At 47.2% G+C, this 24,713-nt stretch overlaps 1 protein-coding gene and 1 pseudogene across 2 annotated transcripts in view; one reads left to right on the top strand and one right to left on the bottom strand.

Annotated features, from left to right (window-relative positions):
- SETD1A (SET domain containing 1A, histone lysine methyltransferase) overlaps window positions 1–24,713 on the bottom strand; it is a 1,239,111-nt gene that overhangs the window by 885,705 nt on the left and 328,693 nt on the right. The window lies entirely within an intron of this gene.
- Window positions 2,673–3,373, top strand: LOC144768656 (dnaJ homolog subfamily B member 1 pseudogene; annotated as a pseudogene).

Here is a 24,713-nt window from a genome sequence, read left to right as displayed (position 1 = left end):
GTCCTGACATAGAATCGAAGCTAAGTAACGGTAAGTTTCAATTCTATTAAGGACACGGAGGCGAGGATTATCCCTCCCGTTGCACAGTTGGTGCGAACCCACCCGTACTTACGTAAGTAAACTGGTTTAATGTTTTCTGATACAGAACTTGTTGTCCGCATAGTAACGTTTATTCAGAGATGTGGTCTTGAATTTTAGAGACGTGATCTGGAATAAGCTCACGGGTTTCTCTTATAATGCAGGACACTATGGAGCCAAGCAGGACCAATACATTAAGGCGTGATTTGCTCGAAGAAAGAGGAGGGTTTCACAAGATGGTGGAGCTTTCTAGGAGTCATGGACAGTGTGGAAGGACTCTGTTACTGTGTTATCCCTGAGACTTATGGAAGCTGATGTTTATGGACTGAATTTACTCGTTTTTTGTGAGAACAAATGATGTTTTTCTCTCTGTTTGTAAGAAAAAGTAATTTTTATTGCTTTTCTGGCTGCTGTGTTTTTTTACATAAGAATAAAAGCGAAGGAAGAAAACAGGGGTGGGGGAATCCGATCGCCCGACGCCCGAACCATGTTGTTTTTATTGATGGGCAAGAAGATTTATTGTCTATTATGTTCGACGGACAAGTAGACATTAAATCACATTAATACAACAGGCTGTGGGCACTCTGGGGCTCACAGCCAATCAGAAGCTTGCAGACAGCCTTTGGATGCATCTGATTGGCTAGCAGCCCATGACTGGTGTCTAGCCAGTGATTGGCTGGGGGGGGGTCGTCACTCAGCCTCTGCAAGCAGTAGTCTGTGTCCGCCGCGAGGCTCTCATTCAGGTAAAATAGGCAGTTTTGCCCGCTACAGCATTGTTAGCAGGCGCGGTTCGTCCATTGGGGCGTGGGGGCGTAGCCCCCCTGCCCGACGCCGCCCGCAGCTCCCTCATGACAATCATGTCAATGAATCAACATGACGTCAGACCGCCGGGCGGGCGTCATGTTGATTCATTGACATGTTTTTACGGACGGCAACACAAGTACGCATGCGTGGGGACGGAGGGTGAATTTTTACCCGTGCCCACGCATGCGCAATTGTGTTTTGGCGGCGTTGCGCATGCCCATCAGGAGCCCTAATGGGCGTGCTGCGGGCGAGAGGGTACCTGTGCCCCTGGCGCCAGGATTGGCCAGGGGCGCTGTGAGCCTGTGACGTGTGCGTGACCGGCAGCAAGGTAAGAGTGTGTGTTTTTCGGTGTTCCAGTAAACTAGCTTGCACAAATGACTTGAGATAGTTCAGTGTGTTAATGATGTATGGATGCAGGATGGGTGGGTGGATGCATGAATGATGTATGTATGGATGCATGCATGCATGATGGGTGGATGCATGATGGATGGATGGGTGGATGCATGAATGAATGATGTATGGATGCAGGGTGGGTGGGTGGATAGATGGGTGGATGCATGAATGATGTATGGATGTATGGATGGATGCATGGATGCATGCATGATGGGTGGATGCATGATGGATGGGTGGATGCATGATGGATGGGTGGATGCATGATGGATGGGTGGATGCATGATGGATGGGTGGATGGATGGATGCATGAATGATGGATGGGTGGATGCATGATGGATGGGTGGATGGATGGATGCATGAATGATGTATGGATGGATGCATGGATGCATGCATGATGGGTGGATGCATGATGGATGGATGGGTGGATGGGTGGGTGGGTGGGTGAATGAATGGTGTATGGATGCAGGATGGGTGGGTGGATGTATGGGTGGATGTATGAATGATGTATGGATGCATGCATGCATGATGAAGGGATGCATGATGGATGGATGGGTGGATGCATGAATGAATGATGTATGGATGCAGGGTGGATGGATGGGTGGATGCATGAATGATGTATGGATGGATGGATGGATGCATGGATGCATGAATGATGTATGGATGGATGCATGCATGGATGCATGCATGATGGGTGGATGCATGATGGGTGGATGGATGGGTGGGTGGGTGAATGAATGATGTATGGATGCAGGATGGGTGGGTGGATGTATGGGTGGATGTATGAATGATGTATGGATGCATGCATGCATGATGAAGGGATGCATGATGGATGGATGGGTGGATGCATGAATGAATGATGTATGGATGCAGGGTGGGTGGGTGGATAGATGGGTGGATGCATGAAAGATGTATGGATGGATGCAAGGTGGTTCGGGCTGCGCTCGATCCCTGCGGTGCAATATGCAAATTAGTTTACGCCCCTCCACTTTCAAATGTCACCAGCCGCCCCTGATTGTTAGTATCTGGAAGTGTGAAGTTGGATGCTCGCATAAAACTATACTTTACTTGATTGCGTGATATTGTGACAGAGGTGTGATTTATTTTTTTTAGTAACCATGGGTAAAAAGATTAATTAATGCAAAAGACTAGCCCTGGCACGCCGTGGCACCTGAGAAGAGGACGTCAAAAAAGCAACGTATCGCAAAGCAAGCGCGCTGCGCTATCACCCTGACAAAAAAAAAAACAAGGAGCCAGGCTGCTTCAGACGTGGTTAGTGACCCCAAAAAACGAGAGTTCTTTGACAAGGACGGTGAAGATATTTATGAAGGGTGTGGGTGGCGGGCTCGGTGGACCTAATGGCCCGTCATTCAACTACACTTCACTGCGATCCTCATGCTATGTTTTCAGTGTTCTTCAGAGGCCACAATCCTTTTAATACATTCTTCAGTGCACAGAACGAAACAAGGCCATGGAAGTTAATGACCCATTTGCCAGCTTTGATATGGGGGCCGGTGGATTAGGTAACTGATTTTCCGCGGGCTCGGCGAGGACGTGATCACATCAGCAAAAAGCAAGACCCTCCAATAGTGCATGAGATTAAAAGGCATCTTGATGAAATCTACACTGGCCGCAGCAGTAAAATGAAGATTTCTGATAAGCGCCTGAATCCAGACGGCAGAACTGCACACTCAGAAGGACGAGATAGTATTACCATAGAAATCAAGAAAGGGTACGAAGATTACCTTCCCTAATGAAGGAGATGAAACACCCACAAATATCCTCTCCGATCTAGTGTTTGTTCTGAAAGATAAACCCCACCTAGTCTTTAGTGGGAAGGCTCAGACATTATCCACCGAGCAAAAATCACCCTGAGAGAGGCGTTCTGTGAATGTACCGGTAATGCCCCAACCCTGGACAGCAGGACCACCCGACAGGCTTCAAGGATGACGTTATTGAAACTGAGAATCCCAGGCGAAGGCCTCCTGCCACCCAAGCCCCAGAGCAGCAGAGCGACCTCATCCTCGAATCTGAAGCGAATTTCCCAGACTAAATTCCTCCTTCCTCAAAGAAAGTACTGGAGCGGATACTGCCCGCATAGCTATAACGCCGACAAGACAATCGAACCGGAAAGTTGGTGTTTGTTTACAGCTGATATAATCTGTCAGGAGAGGGCGCTGTATGGCCTGAAGAAAAATTGTAAAAAGCAAGAGTACGTTACACAGAAATATTCAATAGTAACATGCTTAACCACTCTTGTATTAAAACTCGTTTCATGTTAAGTGTTTATCTGCCGGGCCTGAACAAAGTTAGTCTCAGTGTGTGTGAAACTTGGGGTTGCATTTTGGCAAGATGTTGTTTTTCATCGATATACAGCGGGGTATCATGACTTCACTGTGCACCGAGGGTTAGGTTCTTGTAAAATATTTTAAAAAATGTAAATCCGAATTTGTATGGCGCAGACTTGAACATCTGCATAGTGAAATTAAAATAAGCCAGACAGCAGAGGCGCAACTAGAGCCACATTTCGGGGGGATGGGGGGGGCTAATCTTTCAGCCATAGGCAGATAGTGGTGATGCAGGGACTCCAAGAAGGGGCGAAAACACAATAAAAGCCTCGTTAACAAGTGAATGGTCTTTGAAAGACCTGTGAAGTACTCGGGTGTGGCTGTGTGTGTGCCTGGGAAGCTGTCTCATCCCGGGCTGACACACACGACAGGGGTTGGGGGGAGAGAGTGGGGGCTGAAGCCCTTTGACCCCAGGCGTGCCTGCCATACAGGGATACCATTTCTCCTGACTGGATGCAGCTGAGTGAGGGGAGTTCTCAATGAGGTGGAAAAGCACTTATTTGCGAAGTGTCAAAGTCGATATCAGATGTTACTGGAAGGGGAGAGGTTTTAACTTTCCCATGCTTTGCATGAACTTTTTAGGGGGTTGGAATGCTTTCATTTTTTAAATCCTTTCATCTCTGGTAATGTCCATTTTCAGGTGTAAGGGCCTTTGCTTCTGTGGAGCTTCTGAGAATCGTGGACAGTGTCTCTGTAAATCTCGCCTCTTGTAAGTAATCTACTTAAGACAGTGATTAAAATATCTTTTTTTTTTTAAGCATTGCTAGAGTGTTCAAAAATGTTATTTTTTCGAGCAGATCGCTCTGAATAGAAAAGAACTGCTGCGCCTGCTGTGACGGACCTTGTGTACTGAGATACCCTTGTGGCTGCAGGAGGCGCAGGCTCCCATCGACCTCATTGCTGCTGTTGGAACAGTGCAGACTGTGCACCTTTCCATTGGTGGGCAGAGCAGATTCAAACTCCCCTTCACACCAGACATGTGAAAGAGATGCCACATTGGGCAATTTTCCTCACAAATTGGTGATATTTTTTCCATTTGTGCGAGAAAATACTCAATTGGCCAGTGCCTTCTATTTTTCAAGCTTCATTTGGCCCAGTGTGCCCATTTTTATAAGCTGCAGCGGCGCAACAGCGTCCGCACTACAATTTATCGTTCTTGAGCTGCCAGGCTTGATAAAAATTGTAAAAGGACACTGGCATTACTGGATAATGGGTAAGGAGGTACCCTCCAGAGTATCACATCATTAGAGGGAGGCGTAAAGCTGGCATTGCATTTGCGGGACTCACTATGATGATTATGTCTACTCTTGAGGAGGGTCCTCACAGTCTGAAACAGAGGCACGACGCGTAAATAGCACCATTCTCATTGTTTGTTAAGACCCACAACGCCATGGCAGGGCTTCAGACCCAGATCTGAATGTGGGTGAAAAATATATTTATTTTGAAAAGTGAACTTTGTTTTCCATAGAACAGAGTAGCCGCCTCAATGTACTAATAATATCAAATTCTGCTATTTGTGATATTGCAGAATTCTTCATGACGGTCTGGAACTATTTAAGTACTCTTTTGTGAAAGAGAACCTGGCTGGATAAAAAATGGCTTCCATGCTTAATATGTGTGATCTTAGGCAAATATTTATTTAATCAAAACTTTATCTTCATAATGAAGAATGGAAGCACTTTCAAATGCATGCATTCTGAATACCAGCCGTACAAAAACCTGTTGATTTTTAATTAATAGACTACAATGTTCTATAATATTCTGTCCACAGTAGTGTTCACATGACAACTGCCTTGCCTCTTGGTTCACTAATGGCACGCACGCAGTGTGGTACATCACAGAATGTTAAGACTGATGGCGCAGGCAAATCGAGCATGAGGGTTCCGTTTTCTACTTATACATTTCAGATAACACCCAATCAGTGAGATTCTAGCTCCGTGGCAGGGCATGAAACAGGCTTCTGTGTCTGTAGGCAAGCCAAAGGGGGTCCATTTTTGATCAGTAAATAAATATTTTCCAAACATGTGCCCCTTTATTCTATAGGCGCATGCATTTATGATGATGCCCGCAGTTGCGCACATCCTCATAAATCTGTGAGCCTAGGAAAGGGGCCAGTCATCATCATGGCTGTTTGTTTTTCCTCTTATATTCACAATGCTACACAGCATCAGCTAAAAGCTTTTTGCTAAGGATGCACAGCATGGCCAAAAAGCACTGGCAAAACTAATAGGTCAGAAAAGCAAGATCCTTCTCTGATCAGGCAGTAAATAAAAAAAAGTCATTCTGCTCGTGCAGCTTTCTGATAAATGTACATCATCATCAAGCATGCATGTGTAAGTGGTGCGACGTGATTGCGTCATCACTTTTAGGTCTGGTTTTAGCTAAGACCTTTTGATTTCACTAAAATATTATGTATAATATTACTTAATGGGGCTTTCCGCCACCTCTATTCACCCATTGGTCGGTTGCTGTGTCATTCCCATTTGCTTCCACCCACTACAGCATACAGCATGGGGAAGTGGGTCCGCATCATTACTTAATCCTCCGGTTAAAGTCACTATGAGTAGCTGCAGTGCATTTGTCTCTTTCACAAGGTGCACAAGCACACTCAAGGATTTTCCTTTAGTACCAGTGTTGCCAGATGTGATCGTAGGACACATTTGAAGTGAGCCCATGGCATATTTCAGCTTTATCAGCTCCTATCTCCTTCCAGCGCTGTTGTAAATTCTGTATGAAGTTGACTGCTGCTATTTCATGGCATTCCTGTACTCTCTTTCACCAGTGGTTGTTTGATCAACTTTGTCCAGGGAAAAAAACATTTTATGGTGTTTAATTTGCTGCAGTTTTATTGTAATATAGGTGGGGTGTGTAACTTGCTTTTTAGTATCCAATATTTCTTTATACTTGGTACCCTCTTTCCTTTCATTTTCTTTCTTTCCTTTTTGTCTTCCTTCTTTTTTCCTTCTTTCTTTTCTGCCTTTCCTGTTTATCTTCACTTTTTCCATTACCTTCTGTATTACCTCCCTTCATTCTGTATTTTTTTTCCTTTCGTGTTGCCTTATTTCCTTTTACCTTTCATTTTTTTCTTTCTGTTCATTCTTTCCTTTATTTTATCCGTCAATCATCTTTCTCGAGCAGTCAGTTACACATGCTTTCTAATGTTTTTCATTTATTTTTTTATTGGTAACATTGGATGGTAGATTTTCATTATTATAAAGCATTGAATTGTTTACTGATTTTAATTTAAAAAAAATATATTGAATGTTTCTCTGTCAGCCCTTTTAATTGTTGTAGGGACGGGAGTAGGTGAGACAAGTGGATTTTACAGGACATGTAGATCTCAGTGGCATTTTGCCCCTTGGCCAAGTAGATTATTAAAAAAATTCCAAACCCCTGAGAAAAGCATAATCCTCGCCTCTGTGTCCTTAATAGAATTAAAACTTACTGTTAACTAAGCTAGACAAATTTTGATTCACCAATAATCCTGTTTGGGTTCCAGAGTAGCGTATTACAATTCTGTAATTCACTTTCTGCTGGACTGAGGGCAGTAACCTCCTAAGAACAATTGTTACTTACCTGTAAACAGGTGGTTCTCCAGTATTGGTGTCTTTCATAGATTCACATGCTTGAATATTCCCCGTCGTCGAAGTGGGAGTCCCACGGTAAATAAAATAGCAATAAAATACTAATAATATATGTATGCAAAAACATAACACCTAAAATATGTACTAGAAAAGGTAGTACATACCCAGAAATAATTCCTACTTAGGAATACATGGTAGAGAGACAAAACACTTGTAACATACTCCTGTCATTATGTTAGTCCAAACTACAGCCAATCAGGCGCTAGCACCCCTCCAGAACCTTCTCCTCAGAGCTCAGTCCCTCAGATTTTCGTAGCACAGGAGTGACCAAAGAGTCTATGAGGAGAAGCGAGCCTCTGAGGGGAGGTGGGTGGGTCGCATGTGAATCTATGAAAGACACCAATACTGGAGAACCACCTTTTACAGGTAAGTAACAATTGTTCTTCTCCAATATTAGGGTGTCTTTCATAGATTCACATGCTTGAATAGAATAGTGAGCAGTAGTAGCCGATCAAGGCTCAAATAGCCATGCAACAGCATGGAAGAAACTCCATGAGACAATAATATAGTCATGCAAGTAATAATAACAATATATAAAAACCATAATGGAGGAGGGAAGGCAGAGGCTCACCTTAGTTAAAAAGATTGTGAAGCACTGCCTGTCCCACTGCTGTATCTGCCTCGTTGAGTGTTTCGTGAATGTGTGCCTGTTTGACCAAGTGGCTGCTCTGCAGATCTGATGAAGCGGCACACCAGCAAACAGGGCAGTAGAGGATGCCATCACCCTGGTGGAATGAGCCCTCACTGAAGACTGAAGTGGCTTGCCGGCTTTCTGATGGCGGAAGGCAATGGCTGAAGAAATCCAACGTGAAATAGTTGGCTTAGTAACAGAACGCCCTTTACGCATGCGTTCATAGGCAATGAACAGTTGATCGGACCTGCGAAAAGGGGCCGTCCTGTTGATGTAAAATTTAAGGCATCTTTTAATGTCCAAAGAATGTAATCGTTGCTCTGCCGGAGATTGAGGATCGGCAAAGAAGTTATTTAAGAAAACAGGTTCATTAATATGGAAATCCGTAGGCACTTTAGGCAAAAAAGTTGGATTGGTGCGAAGCACTACACAGTCAGATTTGAATTGGAGAAAAGGAGGTTTAATGGTGAAGGCGTGAATATCACTCACGCGACGTGATGAGGTCAGAGCAAGGAGAAGGGCCACCTTCCAGGTCAGAAACTTTAAGTCCGCTTTGTGGATAGGCTCCAATGGCGCCTTCCTCAGTTGAGCCAAGACTAGATTGAGGTGCCAGGCAGGAGGAGGCAGCCGAATAGGTGGGAACATCCGGAACAGTCCTTTAAAAAATTGGCGAATGACTCTGGAAGAGCAGAGAGAGGAGGAGCCATCCTGACGGAAACGTGAAATTGCCGCCAAGAAAACCCTCAAAGTAGAATCGGAAAGCCCAGATTGAGCCAGTTGCAAAAAGAACGGGAGTAGCTGATCCGGAGTGGAATGAATAGGATGGATATTCACAGCTACGCACCAATGACAGAACCTCTTCCACTTAAGCTTGTAGGTCTTAACTGTAGACGGAGCTCTGGCCTGAGCGAGAATGTCTCTGCAGTCTGGCTAAATATTCAAATGGGCAAATTCAAGGTGCTCAGGTTCCAGGCCGATAATTGCAGAGAGGAGGGGTTCGGATGGCAAATCTGACCCTTGTCCATCGTGAGGAGATCCGCTCGAGGACGAAGGAGGATGGGCTCGCACTGGGATAGAAGAAGCAGCTCGAGAACCACGCCTGTCGGGGCCATCTGGGGGCGATCAGGAGAATGTGGCAAGGCTGTCTCCGCATCTTCCACAGCACGCGAGGCACCAGCGGAATCGGAGGAAAAGCGTAGGAGAATAGATCGCACCAGTTCATCAAAAGGGCATTCACGCACGATCCGTGGTGGGGATGCCAACTTGCGTAAAATGTGCATTTCCGGTTCTCCGGGGTTGCGAAGAGAACCAGAGACGGGCGACCCCACCGAAAGACTAGGTCGAGAGTTGGTTGATGTAACTCCTACTCGTGGGTCGACGACGTGGATCTGCTCAGGGAATCCGCTAGGTTGTTGGAGATGCCTGGTAGATGAACTGTGGTCAGGGTAACCTGGTGACGGAGTGCTCAATCCCAGATCGACTGAGCCAGCCGAGACAAGAGTGGAGATTTGGTCCCGGCCTGTTTGTTGACATAGTGCATACTGGTAGTATTGTCCGTCTGAATGAGCACCGACTCCCTCTGGATCATAGGATGGAACTACTTGAGTGCCAGAAAAATGACCATCAACTCCAGCCTGTTGATGTGCCAAGAACGTTGAAGCAGAGTCTATTTGCCTTTGATAGACAGGCCTTGAAGGTGTGCACCCCATCCTTCTAAGGAGGCGTCCGTTGTCTGAGTGAGTTCTGGAGTGGTGGAGAGGAAAGAAGTCCCTGTTGCAAGGTTGGATGGATGCGCCCACCACTTGAGAGCCGCCCTCATGCGAGCGGTTATACTGACGAGGTCGTTGAAGGAACCGGTGACCTGACGCCACTGTCCGTTCAATTCCTCTTGAATGGGACGAGTCCCTAGTCTGCAATTTGAGATCAGCGCAATGCATGATGATGCCATCCCCAGAAATGACTAAGATCCGGACTGAAACGGACTGTCTTGCACGAATCAGAGACACTAAGCGGAGGATCTTTTGTTGACGCTCTTGTGACACAAATGCCTTGGCAATCGTTGTGTCCAACGCGGACCCTAGAAAATTTCTGCAGGGAGCTGGGTCTATCTGGGAATTGTCGGCATTGATTGAAAGGCCGAGGGAGCGAAACACATCCTGACAAAGTCGAGTGTCCCGAAGTAGCTGGTTGCGAGTCTGTGATTTGAGGAGGCAGTCGTTCAGGTATGGAAATATTTGGACGCCCTGGAGACGCAGGTAAGCCACCACTGGAGCCAATACTTTTGTGAAGACACGAGGGGCGGAGCGGAGGCCGAAAGGCAGCACTCTGAACTGGAAGTCTCTCCGGCCCACCCGGAAGCGCAAGTACTTCCGATGCCGTGGAAGGATTGGGACATGGAAGTAAGCATCCTGGAGGTCGATGGTGGTCATGAAGTCGTCCATGGAGAGAAGACGCAAGATCTCTACGAGTGTAAGCATGCGGAAGGATTGGCATTTGAGATGCTTGTTGAGTGCACGCAAATCCAGGATCGGCCACCAGTCTCCTGTCTTCTTGAGTATAAGGAAAAAACGGGAATAGAATCCCTTCCCCCTTTGAGACTTGGGAACCACTTCGACAGCACCTTTTTGGATCATAAGACGAACTTGATGGAAAAGCTCCTTGAGGTGGGGTGGAGGCGGGCCAGATAGTGGAGTGGGAGGAGGAATCTTGACGAACTCTAGAGCATGGCCCTTTGCTACAATGTCCAGAACCCAAGGGTCCGAGGTGATTGAGGACCACTGAGAAGAGAACAGGGAGATTCGACCTCCAACTTTTGGGGGGGAAAGCAAGTCATTGACGTTTGGGAGTGGATCCTCTATAGGAAGACTTCCCCCTGTAGGTTTTTGAAGACTGCTGACGAGAGGACTGCTGCTGGTTGGAAGAGTATCGTTGATTACCCTGGTGGTAGGAGTGATATTGAGTGTTTCCGCCGTGAAAAGTGGAAAACGTGCTGTGTCCACCACGATAAGGCTGCTTACGGAACTGCAAAGTCCCTAAAGAGCGAGCAGTATCAGTGTCTTTCTTGATTGACTGTAACGCCTCATCGACATGTGCCCCAAAAAGCGACTCGCCGTCATACGGCATATCGAGGATCTTTGTCTGTTCCTCCTGGCGAAAAGAGGTGGAACGTAACCAACCTTGCCTTCGCAAAACCGCTGCCCCTGCAAGCTGACGAAAGCCAGTACAAGCAACGTCAACTGCGCAGTCAATTTCCTCCGATGTTCTTTCTCCTTCTTGAAGAATCTTCAAGGTTTCCGCCTTGGAAGGGTCCAGGAGGAGGGCCACAAAGGCAGACATGTCTGACCACATCTGGCAGTCGTAGCGCCCTAAAATGGCTAAAGCATTTGCCGCTCTCACCGTGGTAGAGGCCATCGTGGAAAACTTGCGTCCAATAGCGTCAAGGCGTCGACCCTCCCGATCAGGAGGAGCTGTTATGGGAGAAGTCGGGTTCCGGGAACGACGCTGTGCAGCCTGGGTGACCACCGAATCAGGCTTTGGCTGTGCAACCAGGCACGCTGGAGATCCAAAGGGGGCTTTATATTTCTTCTCAAGGCGGGGCAGTTGCGACGGTATGGAATTTGGCGTTTGCATTAATTTCACCCCCTCATTCCAAATGAAATCTATGATGGGAACCGTATGGACTTGTTTAAACGGTTGATTTTTTAAATCGTAGCGGAAACACTCCTCCTATCTCTGGACTCTCGGCAACTTAAAGCGCTGAGCCGCCCTATCCATCAGTTGATGGAAACTTGCAATGTCCACCGGAGGAGAATCCCCAGGCTTTACCGGCGGGGGAGATGGCGTCTGAATTTGGTAGTCGTCCCACTCAGCCATGTGAGTGACGTCATCATCATCATCTTGAACTTCACCATCTTCACGTTCTGGAAGAACGTCATCGTCGTCATCTATATACACCATAGTATGTATTTGAACGGACGTCTGAACCTGAGGAGAAGGCGTTGGTGGCTGTGGAACAGCAGCAGGAGCCGCAACAGGCACAGGAGCATGAGGCACTGGCGAACCCTGTTGAGATGGTGGGAAATGCCGGTTGTAGTCCTCCAACATACGCTGGAGATTGGAGATGAGCAACAGAGGCAACGTCGCAGTTGGAACCTGTACAGAACGTTACTCTGCCTGAAAATACTGTTCATCATCGTCCTCACCATAGTCCTGGCATTTGATATCTAAATCCGAAGGACTGCGCGCCACTCTGAAGGAATTATCCACATCATCGTCAGAATCAGAGTCCTGCTCAGAACCTGTGGCAAACAAGGGCGAGGGAGGCTGCGGATCACTTGGGGTGGACAGCTGGTCAACAGGCATCTTGCGACGTTGGTGCAGTGGTTCGACGGTGGATGAGTCAGACCCGGAGGAAGAAATCAGCACCAAAGGCAAAGAAGCAAATGAAGATGCAATCGTCGTCGACGAGGTCGTCGACGGTACAGACGACGATGATGGCATAGGCGTCGACGGAGTCATAGCACAGGAATCCACTGTCGACGGGGCCGCAGTCGACGGGGCCATCGTCGACGGTGCCACCGCCGACGAAGTCGTCGTCGTTGATGAAGCCGCCGTCGACAGAGCACTCGTCGACGGGGCCGACGACGAAGATTTCTTAACAACTCTCGTCGACCAAGATTTAACTGACGACGAGAGAGACTTCTTAGTCGACGACGAAGCAATAGGTATCGTCGATGAAACAGTCTTGAAACTGAGGGATACCTTCGTCGACATGGATGACGTCGATGTCGCCGTCATCGACGATCCGGAAGCAGACGTCGTCGTCACTGACGCCGTCGACGAGCCGGAGACAGCAGATCTCGTCGTCGGGACGATCGTCGACGCTCCCGTCGACGATGAAACATGTTTTTTAGCAGAAACATGATGGTAAGAAGTAGGAGACACCTGAGAGCCAGGTCTCGTGGGCGTGGACGTAGCAAGAGGTGGAGAAGACACCGCAGGAGCCACAGATAGAGAAAGCGTCTTCTTTTTTAGGAATGAAGAGGGCAAATCCTGCACACTGCTACGTTTGTAGGCTGCTTTTGAAGGTCCAGACACTAGGCTTTCTGCGTCTGAAAGTGCCGAATCCTTATCCTTAAGTCTCTGAAGCCATAGGAGGAGACGGCCTTCTCTGTCCTTAAGGGTTTTAGTAGAGAAGGTTCTATAAAATTTGCATTTTCCAACCTCATGGTCTGGATACAGACAGTAAATGCACTTCTTGTGGGGGTCCTCTGAATAAAGACGCAGTTTCCCACAAGAAGAACAAGGTCTAAATAAAGACTTCTTACTTGAAGACATGCTGGAAATCACAGGAAAACTTGAAGAAGTTGAGAAAACTGAGCAGAGCTCAGGGAGACTTCCCTTCACACGACGTGCAGTAGAAAATCTGAGGGACTGAGCTCTGAGGAGAAGGTTCTGGAGGGGTGCTAGCACCTGATTGGCTGTAGTTTGGACCAACATAATGACAGGAATATGTTACAAGTGTTTTGTCTCTCTACCATGTATTCCTATGTAGGAATTATGTCTGGGTATTTACTACCTTTTCTAGTACATATTTTAGAAGTTATGTTTTTGCATACATATATTATTAGTATTTTGTTGCTATTTTATTTACAGTGGGACTCCCACTTCGACAACGGGGAATATTCATGCATGTGAATCTATGAAAGACACCCTAATACTGGAGAAGCTCAGTTCAGAACACTACTCAAGACCTTGTTGTTCTCTCAGGCATACGAGTAAAGCATCTGTTATTGCTTCATTGCCGCCCTCCCACTCTCAGCCCCATGAAACCGCTTGGTGTACGTGCGCTTAACAAGTAACTTTAACATAATATGGGCAGCACCTACGCAATCAAATCCCACAAGGAATGGGAGTAACGGTCCAAAAGGCATGCAAGGTGCACGGACCACAGTGCCAGGTTGGTGGAAGAAAATATTTTCTTTCCTAAGGTATCCAGCCTCTTGGATTCCCTATCTGATGGAGTGGTAGGGCAATGTAGGGTGCTGCATGAGGAAATTGTGGTCCCCAGCGGTGGGGCGGGGTGACGTGCTATTGTCCTGTTCACAGGAGCCCCTGTGCAGGGTTTGAACCAAGACCCAAGCATGACGTCCGTGAGGGCTGGTATTCTTCAGAGTCCAGCGACTACTTTTAATCCTCCCAGAGAGTCCCAGCCCATAAGAATAGGGCTCGGGCTCAAGCCTTAAAGGCATGGCTCCAGTTGGGGCAGGTGTCTGATGATGAATCACCAGCTCTGTGTCAGAGATGGGGATGAGAATGGGGACAGCGCCACCAGGGACCGCCGTGACCTCCTCCAGGTAAGGTGAAGGTGGTACAACTAGTGCCGGTCCAGTTTCATCTGTGGATCTATGGGGGCGACTCAAGCCAGAACAGAATTGCCAGCAGAGAACCAGTGTGGGGCCCCTCCTGACACTGCGGGGCTTAAAGGCACGCTAGCCAGAACAGGCTGCCCAAATATGAGGTGCATGGCCTGAGAGAACTTGCGAAGTTGGGCGAGGGTCGCTCCAACTACCGGAAACTCTAGGAGGCGCACCTGGGCCAGGCGCGGGCTCACTCGCCGAGCCAGTCTTCGAATGACATCGCTCCGTAAATTTCATCGGATGACTTCAACAGACGAAACGAAGTCGAAGGCCTCAAACTTTGTAATTTTCTTTGTAATTTTCTTTGTCTTGTGTGAATTACCTGAAGATGACTTAGAATGTGACGAGGATCTTGGCTTCCGCGACCGATCCTGGGAACTTCCTCTAAAAAGAGATAGAGACCTTCGAGGCATCTCACCCAGAGTGGCAAGGAGCATGAGGGAGCACTCCCTCTAAGCCTTGGGCTGCATGGCCCAGCAGTTGACGCAGGTCTTTGTGTCGTGGTCGTGCTCCAGGCACCAGAGGCAAACAAGGTCAATCACCGACATTGGTTGGTAACAAGCACCGCAGGGATTGAAGTCTGTCTACCTAGCTGACGCTCTGCCACACCATGATAAGATCTCTAAAAAGACTGACAGAAAGTCAGAAAGGGTCAGTCAAAAAAATGATGGGGGTAGCTCTTTCCAGATCTCCGCCGACTGGCATGGAAATAAAAGAACTAACGTCGGTGTGCTGGGATGGCGCCTATATAGGCATCACACACGTCACTTCTGGAGCGAATGCCACATGGAGCCCAACAATGGCACCTACACATGCGCAAGGGTGATGCTTACGAAAAATTTCCAGATCCAGTCTGAAGCATGGGGATAATTCTAAGTAAGGAATCTGTGGCTAGAAGTCTCCATTAGATGGGGGGTGTTTATAACGGACAACTGCACCTCCTTCTTAAACTCCGAGACTCATAGCCAAGCTTATCTCCTGAGAGTAGTGCCTGTATACAGTCGACTGCTTGCAGTATCCAAAGCATTCAGGTGTTGGAAATAACCTTGCCCTCTTGGATGATGGTATTTGTCCTCTTTTCATACTTCTAGTGAGGATGTTGCATTATGTTCTCAATTTCCTCCCCCAGGTAATGTCCCATTTGATTAAGGAGTGTGTTGGAGTTGGCAATTCTCCATTTGGAGGACAGCTGTTTCCAACCTGCGCACCACCATCTCATCTCTCTTGCTTTCTTTCTCTTGTGGATGGTTCAGCAACATCAAGGCATTCGTTCTTTTCCTGAATGTGGCCATTATTATCAAGTCCACTACTGCATTGCCCTTTAATAAGGGGTATTTGGAAGAATGCGTGTACATCTCCACTCTTGGAGTTACTGGCTTACGAGAATGAGTCCCTAAAAGCCTCCTAACTTGTGGTCTAGAATACTTGGGAGCATTAGGAGGTACTGGATCTATTTCTGTGATGGAAAGATGATTTTCAGAATTCAACATGCTTTTGACTGAATAGTCTATAGTTGAACAACGTATGAGTCTGCAGCTCACTTTACCAGAGAAATGGGAACCAGTTAATCTTCTTCATTCTATGTGAGGCTACCTGAAAACTTGGTTTCGCCCAATTTTTCCATGTCTCAGTTAGCCACTTTTGTAGGAAAGGGCAGTCTTCTTGTACAGTGTTTTGCATTTTTACCCCGCGAAAAGGCTTCACTTTATTGTGTAATCACACAAATGTAGGAGACCGAAGCCATAGAAGAATCTCCATGACCTGTGTCTGAAGATGCCAATGAGAATAATAAAATATTGAGGGGAAATACAAAAGAAGGACAAGACTGCTCCAGACCTCTATCTGACAACCCTGCTTTGCCGTCAAGTCAGGACATTGAGAATAGGGAAGCTTGTCTTCACCTCAGCATTCTCCATGGTGACTATAGATGCTTCTAGTTATTCTTTATTAGCGTTCTGCAGAGGTAAGGGGAAATTAAAAGTGTATAGTTTGTTTTTAGGTATGAACCATTTGAGGCAAATTTAAAAACGCAATTTAAAGTATTTGAAGAATAAGTTACTGGTGGATTCTCTAACTGCGGATTCCTCATCTTTAGAATATTCTCCAGATGCCAAACCGGATCGTCACTACAGTGCCTCTGTGCACGGCTATGTGGCTGTAGGATAAGTTACTTACCTGTACTCCTAGTTCTCTTCCAGGGGTATCCTCATCAAAGACAGAAGCACTGAATATTTCCGCCCACGTGCGGAGACCCCGGAAATAATATAAAAATATATATGTAAATCACATATAAATAGCTCCACATATATTTTTTGTCCTGAATGGAAAAGCACCGCTACACAAATAAATCTCCACCAATCTTAGGAGAGTAATAAGTCTTTGAAATGTCCTCTTATAAAGACGCTGAGTCGTGATGTACAAAAGTCAGTGTTCCTTTAATGATCCACTTATAGCCAAGACACCAGCCAACGCGTTTCGTTCTGTCAATCAGAACTTCTTCAGGGCGCAATCAATATTTCCAGTCGTGTGGTATTTCAAACCAATTCCTTATTTCCAATGTTTTCCTGTATTTCAGGGTTTTCTATATTTGGTTATCCTATTGCAGTGGGACCGAAAGTCTAGGTGCTTCAACTAATTTCAAGATTTATATCTAGGTTGCTTGTTTGTTCACACATAAAGCTTTCAACCTTATGTATTTCAAAGGTTAATTTGACGTGGTCAAAAAGTCCCAAATCCTATTCCTTAAAGGCAACCAAAGTAATATCTCCTTACGGCAATAACCTGTTCGGTCGAACCGGATATCATAAGGTCTGCGTCCCGGAACTCCAACACGCGATCGTCTCTACTCCACATATATGTATGACCATATATCATTTTTTATCACATCAATGCAGCCCCAAAATAGAGGCTAAACAATGTAAATACTCATATGCACTGTAATTAGCAAGGAAACAAAAAACACATTAGGTCAAATAGCCCTTGAACTTTGTGTTTTAATGAGCAAAAACACCCATAAATCCTGAAAATTGCTAATAAATAGACATTGATAGCCACAAGCTGCATTGAAAAGCAATAGCATAGAAAATGAAAGCATTTTCAACAAAAACTGGCACCGTGCCTTTAAGGCAACCATGACCCCTGGCTTCCCATCATGCCTCAGGGGTGACAGTTAGGTCAGTTGTTCTTTGTATAACCCTGAAGTCAGGGCTCAACCATAAGTCATAAAACAGACAAATCTCATTTACCTGGGGAGGCGGGTGGGTTGCTTATGACTTTGATGAGGATACCCCTGGAAGAGAACTAGGATTACAGGTAAGTAACTTATCCTTCTCTTCCAGGGGATCCTCATCAATAGTCATAAACACTGATTAGAATAGCAAGCCCAAACACCACCTGCAGGTAAATGAGAAATACATGACCCAACCGAAACATTTGTAGCAGCCGAGAACTCAGCCGCTAAACAGATTCCGCAAGGAGGCCTGGCCTACCTGGGTATCAGCTCTAGTTTAAGAATCAAGACAGTAATGTCTGGTAAATGTATGGACGGACCTCCAGTCGCCCCTCTACCCCTGGTGGAATGTGCCTTGGGAGAAAACTCTAGAGTTTTCAGCGCCAATTGGTAGGCAAGCTTAATACATGAAACTATCCATCTTGAAATAGAACGCTTCAAGGCTGCGTAACCTGTTCTGATCGAACCATAGTTGACAAACAGTTGATCAGACTTACGAATAGACCTGGACCTATCTAGATACAATTTTAAAACTCTTTTCAGGTCCAAAGAATGCAAAGCCCTCTCAGCTGAAGTAGAGGGATTAGGGAAGAAGGTGGGCAGAGAAATGGTCTGATTTACATGAAAATCTGTCAGCACCTTGGGTAGAAAAGACGGGTGTGTCCTCAGTACTACTCTATTCAAGTGGAACACAGTATAGGGTTCCTTGGAGCAGAGAACCTGAATTTCACTCACCCTACGAGCTGACGTGATTGCTACCAAAAAAGCAGCTTTCCAGGAAATATGCTGCAAAGTAGCTTTATGAATGGGCTCAAAAGGTGGACCCATTAATTTTGACAGCACCAGGTTCAGCTCCCAGGGCAGGGAAGGAGGACACACTGGATGGTACACTTTTTTCAACCCCTGCAGGAAGTCCTTTACAGCTGGCAGTTGGAAAAAATAAAGTTGTGAAGGTGATCGCCTATAAGCTGTTATAGCAGCTAAATGCACCTTAATGGAATTAAACTTAAGACCTGCTTTAGCCAGATATAACAAATAAGGAAGAACGACTTCTTCGTGGCCCGTAATAGGATGATGACCATTTTGTATACACCACAGATAGAAGCGCTTCCATTTACAGGCATAAGAATGTCTTGTGGAAGGACGTTTCGCTTCCTTCAGGATGGACATGCAGTCCTGAGGCAATCCTATTTGGCCGTATTGTATGACCTCAGGAGCCATGCTGCCAAGCTCAGTGACGGAAGGTAGGGATGGTGAATCATAGTGTTCATTTTGGATAACAGGTCTGGTCTGCTTGGCAGCCTCTTGTGAGGAGTCACTGACAGGTGAAGCAGGTCCGTGTACCACCAGTGGAGAAGTGTGGCTCACTGGTTAGAGAAGGCAGACCTGGAAGCAGAGGTCAGCCCGGGACCAGGGTTCAATTCCCGGCTCGGCGGGGTCTTGAGTCCTAAAATGTCCATGGACTCGACAATTCTCGCTCCGGTGCCTACTCGATTCATGGGTTCACACTCTGCGACTCTGGGCAATAGCTTGCTTAATCTCCACAACGGCCCCTCGCGGCGGGATGCCTGGCTTTCACCTTGCGGATACCCTGCTGGGGTTATCTCACAGGGGAATACCAGGACGGGTTCCCTAAGCAAGCGCTTAGAAACCGCTTGGTGATTTGCGCTATATAAATTCCTGTACATTTACATTTACATTTACCATTGCCTCGGCCAGTCGGGGGCAATGAGGATAATCGTTGTGCACGAGTGTGTCAGCTTGCTCACCACCTTCGGAATCAACGGAAGGGGTGGAAAGGCGTACACAAATTCCCCTGACCAGTATATCAAAAGGGCATTCCCTTTCGATCCTGGACGGTAAAATCTTGTGGCAAAGTCTCGTCATTTGGTGTTTTCGTCGTCCGCGAATAGATCTATGGTGGGACGACCCCAAGACTGGAAGATGCCTTCGAGAACCTCGTAGTTGAGAACCCAGTCTTCTCTGTCTTCGAAATGCCGACTCAGCGCGTCCGCCCTCACATTCTGTTCTCCTGGGAGGTGGACTGCTGTGACTGACAACTTGCGAGCCAGAAGCCAATGCCAGATGCACTGGGCTTCCAGTGACAGAGTCCGTGAGCGCGGTCCCCCCTGCTTGTTCAAGTAGTACATCGTGGTGGTATTGTCCTTTTGTACTAATATTGATGTTTCTCGAATCGAGGGAAGGAACGCTTTGAGAGCTAGGTGGACTGCTCTCAACTCTAGCATGTTGATGTGGTAAGTACATTCCTTGGGGGACCACAGACCTTGCACCTGGAGATGACCCATGTGTGCCCCCCAGCCTTGTAGAGAAGCATCGGTGATCAACGTCTGTGCAGGAGGAGGTTGATGGAACAGAATTCCCACCTGCATATTTTGCTTCTTTGTCCACCACGGAATGGAGGCTCAAGCTGTTTCTGACAGAGTAATCTGGTCGACCCAGCGAGCTGACTGTTGGTCCCACATGTCCTCCAGATCCTGCTGAAGAGGACGCATCCGAAACCTGGCATTCGGGACTAGAAAGATGCATGAAGCCATCGACCCTCGCAGGGAGGCAATTCTTCGCACTTTCTGAACCTTGTTGTGGAGTACCAGCTGACACTTTTGATTTATAGAACACTCTCTCTCCTCTGAAGGAAACACTTTTCCTACCTCGGAGTCTAGAAGTGCTCCTAGGGAGTGAATCTTCTGGGTGGGCTGAGAGACTGATTTGCTGAAGTTGACATGCAACCCCAACCGTTGACAGAGCTGGATGCAGGTCTGGAATTGATCCCTTACATCGTCTGGGGAAGGACCTTTCAGTAACCAATCGTCCAGATATGGGTACACGAAGACTCCCCTGCGGCGTAGAGAGGCCGCTACTACTGCAACACACTTCGTGAATACTCAGGGAGCTGACTTCAACCCAAACGGCAGGACCTTTAATTGGTAGTGAGAGGTCCCCACCCGGAACCGCAGGAATCTTCTGTGTTTGTGGTGTATCGGGACATGAAAGTAGGCATCTTGTAGGTCCAGCGAACACATCCAATCTCCCCTCCTGAGATGTGGATATATTTGGTGAAGCGCCAACATGCAAAACCTTTCCTTTCAGATATGTAGGTTGAGTGTTCTCAAGTCCAAAATGGGCCTGTATTCTGCCTTTTGGCCCTTTTTCCTGACCAGAAAATATCGGGAGTACACTCCTTTCCCCCTTTGAGCAATTGGAACCCTCTTGATGGCTGAGTTTTCTAGGAGTATCGCTACTTCCTTTTTCAAAAGGATGAACTGATGACTTGAGGTTGGCACTGAAGGAACGGGTGGAGGCAGCGGTTTGAAACGAAGACAGTACCCATTCTGAAGTGTAGTCAACACCCATCGGTCTTGTGTAATCTTTTGCCACTCTGACAAATGATGCGCGATGCTTCCCCCCACTGGAGTGGTTAACGCCACTGGGGGAAGGAAGGACTCATTGCTTTGGCTGGGACTTGTTGGAATTGTTGCCCTGGCGCTGATTTCCACCTCCTCTGGAATTACGCCTGCCTTTGAATTGGGACTTCTGTTGCCCCTGTTGGTCCTGACCCTTCTGCCAGTAAGGGGTTTGAACCCTCTGTTTGGAAGGGCCTTTATTGTAGGATCGGTACTTCCTCCGAAATTCCTTCTTCTTCTCAAGCCCTACGGCTTTAAGAGTGTCCAACTCTGACTTCATGCGTTGCATTTCCTCGTCAGTACTTGCCCCAAACAGCGATGTTCCCGAAAAGGGCAGGTTCAAGATTCTAGCCTGAGCCTCCGGTTTTAAGGCTGTTAGGCGTAACCAAGATGACCTTCTTGCCGTTACTCCATGCGCATAGCCATGCGCTGCAAGGGTAGCTCTGTCCGCTGCGGCGCTTATGATTTGATTGGAGGCCTGGCTGCTCTCCAAAAGAATCTCCTCGAAATCTTTTCGGTCATCTTGCTGGAGTTTCTCAGCAAACCGTTGCAGAGAATCCCACAGAGATCTGTCATAACGCCCCAGAAGGGCTTCCGCATTAGAGACTTTGAGAAAGGAGGCTGAGGTGTTGCAGACTCTTCTTCCCCACGAATCTTGTGATTTGCTTTCATTATCCGGAGGCACTGTGGATGAGGAAGCTACAGCACTGGATTTTTTTGCCGCCGCTATAATCACCAAGTCTGGTGGTGGGTCGGCCCTGAGGAAAAACGGATCCTCTTCTGGCGAGCGTACTTTTTGAGAATCCTCACTGGAGCGGCCTTTATTGTCACTGGAGTAAAGAAGATCTCATTCACGGCTTCCATAATCCCGGGTACCAAAGGCAGCAGAGGTTTGGGTGCAGACCTGTGATGTAAGGTCTCGAAGATCACGGAGGTCTTGACCTGTGGAGTAGTCATGGGCACTCCCAGTTTCAGAGCACCCCTGCCCAAAATGTCTTGAAAAGTAAAAATATCGTCTATAGGGAATATTCTCGATGGAGGACTGTCCGTCAGAGTCGGAGAATAATCCCTATGAGAACGGGTCGGAGATGAAGACGTAGTTGGAGATCTGCATGCCTGTCTCCTGCTCCTAGACCTCGATCTCCGTCTACTGGAACGCACTTGGGAGCGTGATCGCTCTCTGGGCTGTGAGACTTGTCTGCTCTGATGCGCTTGCATCCTGGCTGCTGTCTCCTTGTCTGGAGCCCAGTGATGCAGAGGCCTATACCATCTCGGAGATAGACTGATGGGAGGGGACTTCTGGGTGTGCTCTCTCGTTGGCGAACGTGCCAGGGGTGGCAAATCCGTTTGTTCACGCCGCGAATGTGCCGGAGAATGCCTGGACCCTTCACTATCAGATGAGTAGATGACCACAGCTGGAGATCTATCATGGTGAGAAGAACGGGAGCCCGAAGAAGATGACAGGTTCACTGGAGACACGTTCCCTCTGGAAGGGTTCCTGGAATTAGACCTTGTGCGACTCCGAGAAGCACGATCGTCTGACACTCTTTTCCTTTTAGCAGGAGGGCTCATATGCACTGGAGAATGTTCTATCAATCTAGATCTTCTCCCTGAGATAGATTCCACCTCCGCAGCTGAAGCCGATCTTGGAGACCTCTGCTGTGGTGCTAAGGAATGAGACCGAGCCGAGGGTTGATGAACTCTCTCCGGAGTATCCTGTCACGAAGGTGACCTCCTCTGGGATCTTGAAGGAGAGATGTGCCTCGAAGACAGATGCCTCTACGTCGACGGGGATCTTCTCGATGTCGAGCGCCGTTGACTGGGCAACGGCGGAGGCTGCTTCGACGTCGAACATCGATGTTGTGACGCCGACGGAGACCTTCTCGACGTCGATCGCCGGTGACTGTGCGACGACAGAGGTTGCCTCGACGTCGCGCGTCGATGACTGGACGCCGACGGAGGATGCCTCGACGACGAACGACGATGACTAGGCATCGACGGAGGAAGCTGCGACGTCAAAGACTGGTGATGATGTTTCGACGTCGGCTGCCTCGACGTTGAGCTCCTATGCTCCAACGGAGACCTCTCTCTCGATGCTGCATGTCGCCCTGTTGACGGCAGCGGAGGTACCTTGGCTCTCGACGCTGAAGTCTTCGTCGTCGAAGAAAGGGGACTCATCTTCGCCGTCGACGGCCTCTTCGACGCCGATCCCGACGCCGAAGGAGAACAAGTCGGGACTTCTCTCGACGTCGATCGCGTACTGCGCTTCTTCTGCCTCGTAGGAGACCTACCTCTCTCAGAGAGACCATACATTCTTATGCACTCTCTATCTTTGAAAGTTCTCCTGGACAAAGTCTTGCAGTGTTCACAAGTGCCTGCAGAATGTGTCTCAGGGAGACAGAAGATACACACAGGATGTGTACTAGTTCTGGCCTTCTTCTTCCCACAGGAAGGGCAGTTGTCAAAAAGAGAAGGCATTTTTGACAGAAAAATTCCCTTTTTAAGATTAAAAAAGGCAGCACTAACACTCTATGCCCATAAGACGTCGAGGGAAAGTAAAATTTGTAGAAAATCTCTAGTATTTTTTGACAAAGTCAAAAAGAAAGGGAGCTGTTGAACCAGGGTCCTGACTGAAGGAGCCGGAAAGAACAACTGACCTAACTATCACCCCTGAGGCATGATGCGAAGCCAGGGGTCATGGCTGCCTTAAAGGCACGGTGCCAGTTTTTGTTGAAAATGCTTTCATTTTCTATGCTATTGCTTTTCAATGCAGACTGTTGCTAACAATGTCTATTTACTAGCAATTTTCAGAATTTATGAGTGTTCTTGCTCATTTAAACACAAAGTTCAAGGGCTATTTGACCTAATGTGTTTTTGTTTCCTTGCTAATTACAGTGCATGTAAGAGTAGTTACATTGTTTAGCCTCTATTTTGGGGCTGCATTGGTGTGAGCAAAAATGATATATGTGCAGCTATTTATATGTGATTTACATATATATTTTTAAATTATTTCCGGGGTCCCCGCACGTGGGCGGGAATATTCAGTGCTTATGACTATTGATGAGGATCCCCTGGAAGAGAATGCAGCTTTACATTGACTTTTCTGCCCCCTTTAAGTTTCAGAGGGGGGAGGCACAGAGGTAGCACCTCTGCACAGTGATGTCAGTTTCTTTCCAACTCTTTTCACGCCCTCAGGCAGAACACAAGACAAATGGAGGTACCAGAGTTCAGTTTTCTACTTTGGGATCTTTTAAGATGGGAAGAAGACGCTTCTCATAAGGGGGTAGTGGAATGGCAGTGAGGAATCTGCGGTTAGACAGAGTACCCACCACAAACAAGGCTACTGAAGGTAATTAACAAGTTTTTCTGATGAATACTTCTACCTGCAAATTCCACTCTTTAGAATAGATAATAAAACAATGAGAAAACATGACCCAACCAAAAACTGTAGCAGACGAAATCAGCCGTTAAACAGATTCCGCAAGGAGGCATGGCCTACTTGGGTATCTGCTCTAGTGTCTGAATCTAGACAGTAGTGTCTGGTAAATGTATGGAAAAAACCTCCAGGTCGCCGCTTTACAAATCTCAGACATGGGCACATTATGAAGGAAAGCTGAAGTAGCCGCTTTTCCTCTGGTGGAATGTGCTCTGGGAGAAAACCCCAGGGTCTTCTGCGCCAATTGGTAAGCAAGTTTGATACATGAAACAATCCGCCTGGAGATGGAACGTTTCGAAGCTGCATAACCAG

Source organism: Lissotriton helveticus, chromosome 7 (genome assembly GCF_964261635.1).
Source record: "Lissotriton helveticus chromosome 7, aLisHel1.1, whole genome shotgun sequence".
Taxonomy (NCBI): Eukaryota; Metazoa; Chordata; class Amphibia; order Caudata; family Salamandridae; genus Lissotriton; species Lissotriton helveticus.
Note: the sequence above shows the minus strand (reverse complement) of the source record. Positions and strands in the feature narration are given on the sequence as shown.